Source organism: Pezoporus occidentalis, unplaced genomic scaffold (assembly GCF_034315485.1).
Source record: "Pezoporus occidentalis ecotype Australia unplaced genomic scaffold, CSIRO_AGI_Poc_V1 ctg4, whole genome shotgun sequence".
Classification (NCBI taxonomy): domain Eukaryota; kingdom Metazoa; phylum Chordata; class Aves; order Psittaciformes; family Psittacidae; genus Pezoporus; species Pezoporus occidentalis.
The window spans coordinates 6,626,052-6,635,441 of NW_026915724.1; positions in this window are offsets into that span (position 1 = coordinate 6,626,052).

The window sequence follows — 9,390 nt, forward strand, 5'->3', positions numbered from 1 at the left end:
TTTCTGTCGCTGCATTACAGTCATGCTGCTCCATCCTCCTTTTCATTAATCCAAGTGGAAATGGCAGCCTACTATGAAGAAAATGAACTTAGCTGATCTATGCTTGGATACTAGAAGTGGAGAACCTACATAAATAGGAATTTTAAAATATGGACTCAGTTCTGCTTGTGTGGCTAATCCACCACCTCTAGACTGCTCTAATTTGTGACATGAAATTACGGTAAGAAACACACACCATGGACTTCTGGAGCAGGCAGAAAACTTATCTATCTTACATTTTTGTCATAGCAAAACCCTCCAGCCAGGTCACTGATGGACTTGATGGGTCTGTTTGTCTAATGGAATGTTAAATGCTTATTAATAATTTTGTTTGGATTAACTAAGGACAGTGTTATCAGTATAAGTTTCTCCTCATCTTCACTCCATGTGAATTTGTCAGATGCCACTTCCTTGGTTCTCATACTCCCTTCACTGTCTCACTATTTTCCCTTTCAAACAGCAACCAACTCTCTCCCAAGATCCAGTTGAACACACCATGTTTGCTAGCATCACATTAATCTTGTATGTGGGTATGTTCTACTTATTTTCTTAGTTCTTACCACCTGTCCTCCCCATGTATAAGTTCTTGGAGTTAGGAACTCTCTGCTACCTTATATTCTTCTGGGAACTTCCATGTATGACATAGCCTCAGATTTTGTAAAAAAAAACAACCCCAAAACAAAAAACAAACAAACAAAAAAAAACAATTAAATCCACTTAGTAATGTATAATCAGGTTTGAGCAAATAAAATTGCTTGGACTATGCTCACCTGCCTAAACACATAAAATTCTCTTACTATCTTTCTTTACCTATTTGATCCTTACATCCCACCCTTCTTCATTCTATTCCAGAATACAAATACCTTTCAATTACTAAAATATTTTATTCCAAATGCACCAGCATGCAAAAGGTTCACAGGCTGTTTTTCTAAATTAGCATTCGTGTCATTTTAATAACCAGTCATGAGTAAAGCAAACAAGCTCCTGAAATAAGATATTTTCTTTTCAACACTAGGCTTAACACTTCACTAATTCAGTTAATGTGTTGTGATAGGTGTTGTAGGTTCATATTACCATCTTCTTGTACATCTGCATTTAAGTCTTATAGTGCAGTGTAAATGGACCTTCACAACATCGCCTTCCACCTATTGGCAACAGGTAAAAGGCACAATTTGTAAAACAGTTTATTACAAAGAAAGAAATGGCCTGATAAAATCAGAAATTTACAGAATGAGTGTGCAAATGGAAGTCAGTGGAAATTTTACTTCTCAGAAATAAGTTTGTTTGAGCTTGCATCAGAGAAATACATAATAAGGACTTTGAGGAAAAAGTATCAGAATTGTCTTTATCCTAAATGAAAACTTAACGGTAGTTTTCCCTTTGGTTCCACAGGATAGTTCATTCCAAAACAGTTAACACAATTTGAAGGCTGCCAGAGACTTTGCAGGGGTAGATCAGTAAGGTTTCACTGAAACCAAGAAAGTTACAGTTGGTATGATCCAGCTTTACGTGCCACTTGATACTGTCTTGAAGCCATTTCAGGAACTATGCTTCTGAATTTCAGAGAAGCAACAACACAGGCCAAATTCTGTTGCTGGCATTACTCCATTCTATTATTTCTCACTCCTATTAGAAGCTAAGAATGACAGTAATTATACAATCACAATAAAAGATGGAACTCATACTGTAAGGCAGCATAGCGGACCACATGCTGACAGACAAGGAGTACTAGGAAACAGTTTCATCCCATTAATTACAGTGCACCAGTCCTTACTGTGGACTTTTTTTTCTTTTGTTGTGGACAAAAGTGGTTTAAGTTGGAACATGAAGAACAAAGGAGATCATGGAAGAAAGTACACCAGTGCTTATTATAAATTTCAACATATGGGTAAATGAAGTCAGCATGAGCAACAGTAACTTTAATCCTGATATGGAAAGTCAGATGTCAGACAAATGACAGGCATCTGTCAGCTTGTGGAGGTGGGACCCACTCACGCTCTGAATATCAGTCTTCTGTTCTTGACTGCATAATATACAGAACTTGGCATCCTTCCTCCCTTCCACACAAAGCCAGTGAAGTAAAGCTGAAGGCCCTTGAAAAATGAAGTAACTTCAGCATGTGTAATGCTGGTACATTCTGCTTGAAGTCCTTCTTGATTTTATTTTTACTTGCTATTTTAAAGGCCAGTCTTCTGGATTTAGTCTTGAACTTGGCCAGCTTGACTAACTGGATAAAAAAAGAACAGTTTTGAAGTTCATGATCACATGAATTATTAAAAGTGAATGACAACCTGTCATTGCAAACTTATTTTCTATATCCACAAACCAGAAAACTTTTCGTTAGGATGATGGTGTGCTTCCACTGCAAAGCAAAGTCTCTTCTCACAATCTACAGGATAGACTATCATGACCAGTACACCTACCAGATACTTAAATTGTAAGGTGAATTATTACCACCTGCTCTCAAGAGGAAGGCACTTACCCATACCTGACAGATAGAACTGACAGCTGGCAATTCAATACCCCATGAAGGCCTTCTGCAAATAGACTATAAACACACATATTCTGGCTTCTTGTTCCCATTTCATTCAAATCAAACACCTCAGTCTCCCACTCCCCACCCTGGCTGGCTTTTTAACTTAGCCTTTGCTCCTGGCCCAGTTCAGACTGCTATTAAACACTCCCATAGTATTTTTCATATTTACATATTTCATCACAGCAAATATTAACTACATTGGTTTAGCCAAAGACCTTGCTTCCCATTTGTTCAATGGTGGCAATAAATGTCCTGTCCAGAAATATTATTAGCCACAATAAGAGAGATAAAGCACCATTTTTCTAGAAAAAAAATGTGCCTACTTTTCTTGCTTTGGCTGTGTCACATCAAGCAAAAGAAATCACACATTTCTATGTCACAGACTCCATTCTTTTGATTACCAAATTTGTATACTCATTCCACCAATAAGGGAAGACAAGATTAATACTACAATAAGTGTAGATACTGGTGCACTAAATGTTCAGTACAGTCAAGTGTTTTTTCTTAAGTCAGTCTGCACCAAAACAAGAGCTAGCATGCCTAGCTACTTCAAATATATGAAGCAATAGCTCTTTCAATTTGAAAAGTTTGGCAACAAATCGAGCTTTACTTGTCAGTAAGTGCAACCAGGTATAAATCTTATCAGTCCAGTATATTTTTTTTAGTAGAAACTTCAGCAACTACTACAGTGAAATACACACACACACAAAAAATTAAAATAAAATAAAAAAGGGTTATTCAAACAAATGGTAAAATGAACCATCCTTGAAAGTGTTCTGCTCCAGTAGGAGAGAAAGACATACCCATGAGAAGTCGAAGTAGAGCTAATGGAGGAATACATCTGGGAGAAAATGCTTACTGCAGAACACTTAAAAAGCCCACAACTTAAAAAAGAAGTATTCAAATACACTATTTACAATAATGCACAGAAGGTTAACCAAACAGGATACACCCAGGAGAACATTCATTTTCTGTCTCAAATGAGTCTTGAAATACCATGAGTTTTAAGACAGCTCCTGTCAGATGTGCCCATGTCCCCACTCATATCATCAAGCTCCAAAGATTAATGAGTAAGACTCAGAACATTTTAACTCTGAAATTTACTTGCCTAATGCATATGGGTAAGATGCCAAGATCCTATGATTACACTACGTTTCTTCAACTGCTACGTGTATCACTGGAAATAGGCTTTAAAGGCTTAGAAAGAAACAAAGTTTACTTCAGGAAAACAGTAACCTAAAGGCATTCTTTCACCTTGTAAAATTAAGGAGCAGGTGAAGGTCCTGGAAATGCTAGCTAACCTATCCAGGAATTTGGCTTAATTCCAAGTCACATTGTGTGTGCGTGTATGTGCGCATGCGTGCATGAAAGCCTCTGAAAGTTGCAGTACATTTCATATGTTAAATAAGCTTCAGTATTTAACTGAAGATTTTTAATGAAAGTATTAGGGAGCACTTGGTTCTTTAATTTGCCAACAGAATGACTAATCAGCAAGTATGTACTGGCCAGCCATGCCAGAACATGCCAGCCTTGCAACTTTGCACTAACCAGACAGCACATGGTATCTGAACATTCCGTGGGGATGATTACTCAGTGAAAATGGGAGGGTATTGAAGCAGAGGTGGGAGAGAGTTTTGAGAAACAAATCTCCAGAAATTTAGGCATCATCCATTCTGCTTCTCTTTAGGCAATTTATTTTCTCTTCTAAGATGGAATATCTACAAAATTATATTATGAAATGTGAAGACAAAGCAAGGCTAGTTCAGATGAGGCATCTGGGGTAAGCAGCAATGTGTGGTGGCTGATTTGATAAGAACATTGGAGGTTGATTCTGGAAAACTGCTCAGTCAGTTACAGTAAAGTACAACCCATCAGGACAACCTGTTGATTGCACTGCTATTTCTGCTCAGATCTGCACGTTCTCCAAGTTTAAGAACATCCTAATTTATGACCAGTGCAAGTTCTTCTTTTATAAACAAACAAATCTAAGCATCATTCTCTTGCTGCCACTCTAATGAGGTTTTTTTTTAATCAAAGATAACTGAAATAATACTGATCCTGGTTTGTTGTAGTCTTCATCTGTAGCCAACCTGTGGTTTGCTCTATTTGAGCTCTATCAGTTGCTCTCAATCCATCTAGAAGGTATGATTTACAGTTCAAAGATCTTTCAAGGCTTGTTTCTGATTGTCCTTCCAAGAATACACATTACAAGTAACTGTTAGAGGTGCACAAAGAAATGTTTGCTCTTTTCTTCTGAGCCTCTCATGCTGCAGGAGACAAATCCACACATCCCTGTGTTGGTGCACAGTGACATGACAAAAGGCCTCACTTAAATACCGAATAATCTTTCACAGTTTAGATCTGCAAAATCTAATCCCCAGAAAGAGAAATCTTGCTTGGAGAGGTTCACTTCATTCTCAGCTGTAATTAAACTCACATGGATCAATTTAGCTGAATCAGGCCTGGCAAAATCTGCAGTAAGACTCACAGAATCCAAGCAATGCTGCAACAAATCCCAGACTAGCAGGCCATACTATTCATTCAAGGGCCAAATGCTATGTGAGTTCCTATTTGGGAAGGTCAATGCAAGTCAGCTGAGAGCAAGGAGAACAAGCTTTTGACCTAGACTTTATAATAGATAGCCTACATGTTACCTTAGCAATTTTAAACCAATAGATAGCCTACATGTTACCTTAGCAATTTTAAACCAAACTTCAGCTTCAGCTTCAGCTTTGCCTGAACAAGATATGCTTCACCTGCCTCTTTGTGTCCCTTATATTCGGGGTAATTTCACGCTTCTGAATGTCTCCCCAACAAACGGCTGCCTTCCATTTGTTACTACCATCAGTGATATGTTCTAAGTTTAAGAATGCACAAATCTAATAAGAGATATCTACTGCCACAAAAATATAATTAAAATAAATAGAGGGAATTCTCCTTAAGAATAACCAACTCAAATACACCTTTCTTTGCTGCAAATTCATCTAGCTATAAGTGGAACACCACCACAGACAATGCCATTGTTTAAGTTTCAATAACTGAGATGCTCTTTACCTTCATTTTTTTTCCCCCTCTTCCCCAGATTTCTCTGCTTTTCCCTAAGTGCTGAATTTTAGCTGAAAAATGCAATTGTCTGGATGTTGGTTCTTTGTACTGCCTGTAACCCCATTAGAAACCAGAAAGCTGATCATCAAGTGTCAACTTGATAATCCAGAAAACAGCAAAGCCTATTCATCACCCTCTTTGCCCTGAGTTCACCCAAGGCACATTTTTGATAAGAGTCAACTATCTTAGAGTTTTTAACATATTATGTTTATCACATCCTGCAAATTCCCTGCGTCTTTTCATTGCAATGCGTTAAGTCATAAAAATACTTTTCTCCTCTAGTTGGAGAATGGGCTTTCCCTTAATGACAAAACTGAAACTCACTTGTGGGAAATGTACATAACCTAATGGACAGCTGTAATTACATTAGAATAATAAACATATGAACAACTTAGCTCAGGAATACCATCAGAATAAGTCTGAGTCCTCTAAGCCTTCAATTATTCTTTATACTTTTTTCATACAAGGAATTTCATGGCCTATTAGCAGTAGAACAGATGACTTTATGGCCATTTCAGATAAAAACTGTGAAAGGAAATAAATTTGTCAATAGAACACACAGCTTGAACTCAGGAAACCATAATACTGAATTTGGCACAGGTGAAGGGGAATTTTAAATGGCTTATTCCGCTATGATATAGGAAGTGAAAAATAAAGGGCTAAATTAATAGTTGCTTTAAGTAGATGTCACTGATTCTTTCCTATTAATAATGCCTCTTTTACTCAGCATCTCTTCTCCCTGCTACAGACAGGTCATATATTTGCAGTTCTTTTAGAAATTAGAAGACTAGAGACTGAATCCTCTTCATGAGATTCATTCCTGTTTCATTGCTGCTTTTGCTTATCACCCTGGACGTGGGGTTGTTTTTTTTCTGTCAAATAGCAGAATCACTGTGATACTGTAATGAATCAGGCCAGCAAAACAGCTGTGACTGCATTAATGGTCACATTAAGGTATTTATGGAAGCAAAAAAAGACACAGTAAAACTATGCATTTATTTTCCAACTAGGGCTCATTAATTGATGGCATTCTTCTAATATAGTTATTTATGATATGCAGTATAATTCAAATTTAGCATAGCTGCAGTCTCAAGAAGCAATTAGGAAAGTTTGCAGTGGGGGTAAATGTGATTCTTGACAAAAAGTAGGTATTTTTTATTTTCTGTTTTAAATAAGCCTGGTCTAAGTCGAAAGACTCCAAGAGACTGTTGTGGGCTCTCATACCTCTTGTCCTTATTATCTAACTTCTGCTTCTATTCCTCCTGTTTTTCTTGCTTTTTTCCTTTGCCTGACAAACTTGCCCCTTTCTCACTGTTACATTATTTTTCTGCTCTGTTTCTTTTCCTCCTACAAACAAAACCAATGATGCGTATCTTCTTGTGGATTAGAGCATGCCCTTATAATATACCAAACATGTAGCTCTCAAACAACTGAGTGGATTAAAAGATGACAAGCTATTCCCATGAACATTCACCTACCCATGTTGTTTGCTTTCCTCTCCATCATCTTTCCCACAAGGACATTTAAAAAATTTGCTGCAGTTTTCATTACATTTCAGATCAGAAGGGATCATCAGATTGTCTGCTGCAACAGCCACCTTGCAAATTTAAATTGAATTAAGCATTACTGTCACTAGAATAAGACACATCAAACTGTCCCAAGCTTCTTCAATGGTACAACATGGATCACAGAGCCTGTGAGGATTATCTTCATGTGATCCCAGTAGGAAAATCTGATCTACTGCTTTCTGCTAAATTTATCTGAAAGGCTGCTTACTCCAAAACCATGCACAATCAAATTTTAAACATGTGATCAGACAGGAACTAAGACTTTCTGATCAGTAGAAGACAACAGCCCCTTTTATTTAACATTCCTCTTCAGTTTAGAGTTATCTTTGGACTGGGAGGAAAAAGTCTTCCTAATGCTACAGGAGATCAACAGAAACCTTTGAATAACAAGATCATGCAGAAGGGTAGCGATCAGCATAAGATACAACACTGCTGTGAGCATCTGCATCTGTGTGTATAGTTTAATCCTGCAAGAGTCTGCTTGGACAGAAGAGCATACAAGCAGGTACTGAATACACCAAAACTGAAATGCTGGCAGCTGTGTGCCAATGAAAACAGAGGTAAGGAACTTTACAGTCCATTTACAGCCATAAATTTTGTTCACAGTAAATCATTAGCAACATCCTTTGCAAGTGTCACTTGTCACCCAGTCGATTCAATGTTCTTAAGATCTTTTCTACTCAAACTGCCACCTCCCATAGTGGTTTCAGGAAACCGTATCCCACATTAACCACGTACGTGACAGCAGAATGTAGTTCGCAAGAATATAGCCACACATGCAGTTGTTTTCTACTAATTCTTAGGCATACAGTAATCCCAGGTACAGATTATCTATTTTTTTCTTGCTTGCCTTAGGACAATTTGTTCCTTCCATTGTACTTTCCGATTTGATGAAATGTTAATAATTTATCCTGTTAGCTTTTCTGCGATAAATTGTACATGGTTATGAGTGCATCTGCTCCTCCCTGTCAGCTTTTGAATTTGTTTGGCAGTTTCAGCCTCACTAGACAAAAGTAGTCTCAAAAATATTTGTACTTACACATCATTTGGACACTCAATACTAATAAGTAGGCTTTATTTGTTACGGCTTTCACAAAACTAATAGCTTTTACTTCTACTGGCTAAAGCACCCACACTGCCATCCCTGTTACCTGACTAAGCACTTCAGTTCAAGTCTCATTCAAAATTACTGATTAATGATCTTCAGTAAATTATTATTTCTGGTTAGCTCCATTACACTACTCAGCTCAAAACACAGTGCCACCATTGTCTGGGAGAAAGCCCTCTCTCCCCACACATCCATTTGCAAAGGTGCAAATTTCCAAACCTCTTTATTTTGATCTGAATAATAAATACAGGCATTTACGGTCAAGACTCAAAGGTGGGGTTTCTTTTTTTGCTTCATTTTTACTGTTATGACAAACTAGTATTTTAAAAGTCTCAATCTAAGTAAATAAAAAGCAGCATCCTGAATTCCTGTGCTAAAGAGGTTTATTTTGTCACAGACTATTTTAAAGCCTCAGAAAGCTTAAGGATTCACCCGTTGGCAGTAAAGCACTTGAAAGTCACCGCGCTGACAGAAAACCTCTCTCTGAAAGGCTTAACGAGCCATTTCACATAAATTGGGCATTTAACCGGATGCGTCATGAACGCCCGAACACAGCGGAGGGCGGTTTAAGAAACAGTACAGGATGCTGTAAGCGGAATCTCCATAGAAACAAACGCCTCCCGCTCAGGCACACCGTCATCCCAGCACACTCCCGCTTCCCGCAGTTCTTTTCCTCACACACCTAGAAGCACCTGAGGCCGCAGAACCTCGGGCCACACAACCCTCTCGCCGCACAACGGCAGTCACCATCTCGCCCACCTCCGCTCCCTTCTCTCGCGTTCCGGACCCGAGCCCCTTTCCCTACGAGCTAGGAGGGAAGTGAGGCGCCTCCTTCCCTCAGCTCAGGGCTACTGCAACCACTGAGCGCAGCCCCACACCGGCCATCATGAGGGGGACCCTCAGCGGCAGCCCCACCTCCCGCTCGCGGCCGAACCCTCGCGAGAGGCCGCCGCTCGCTCCCGCGTTGCCACGTTCAAAGTCGCCGGCGGCGGGGACACGCGCGCCCGGCACACCGCCGCCCCGCCCCCCCGCGC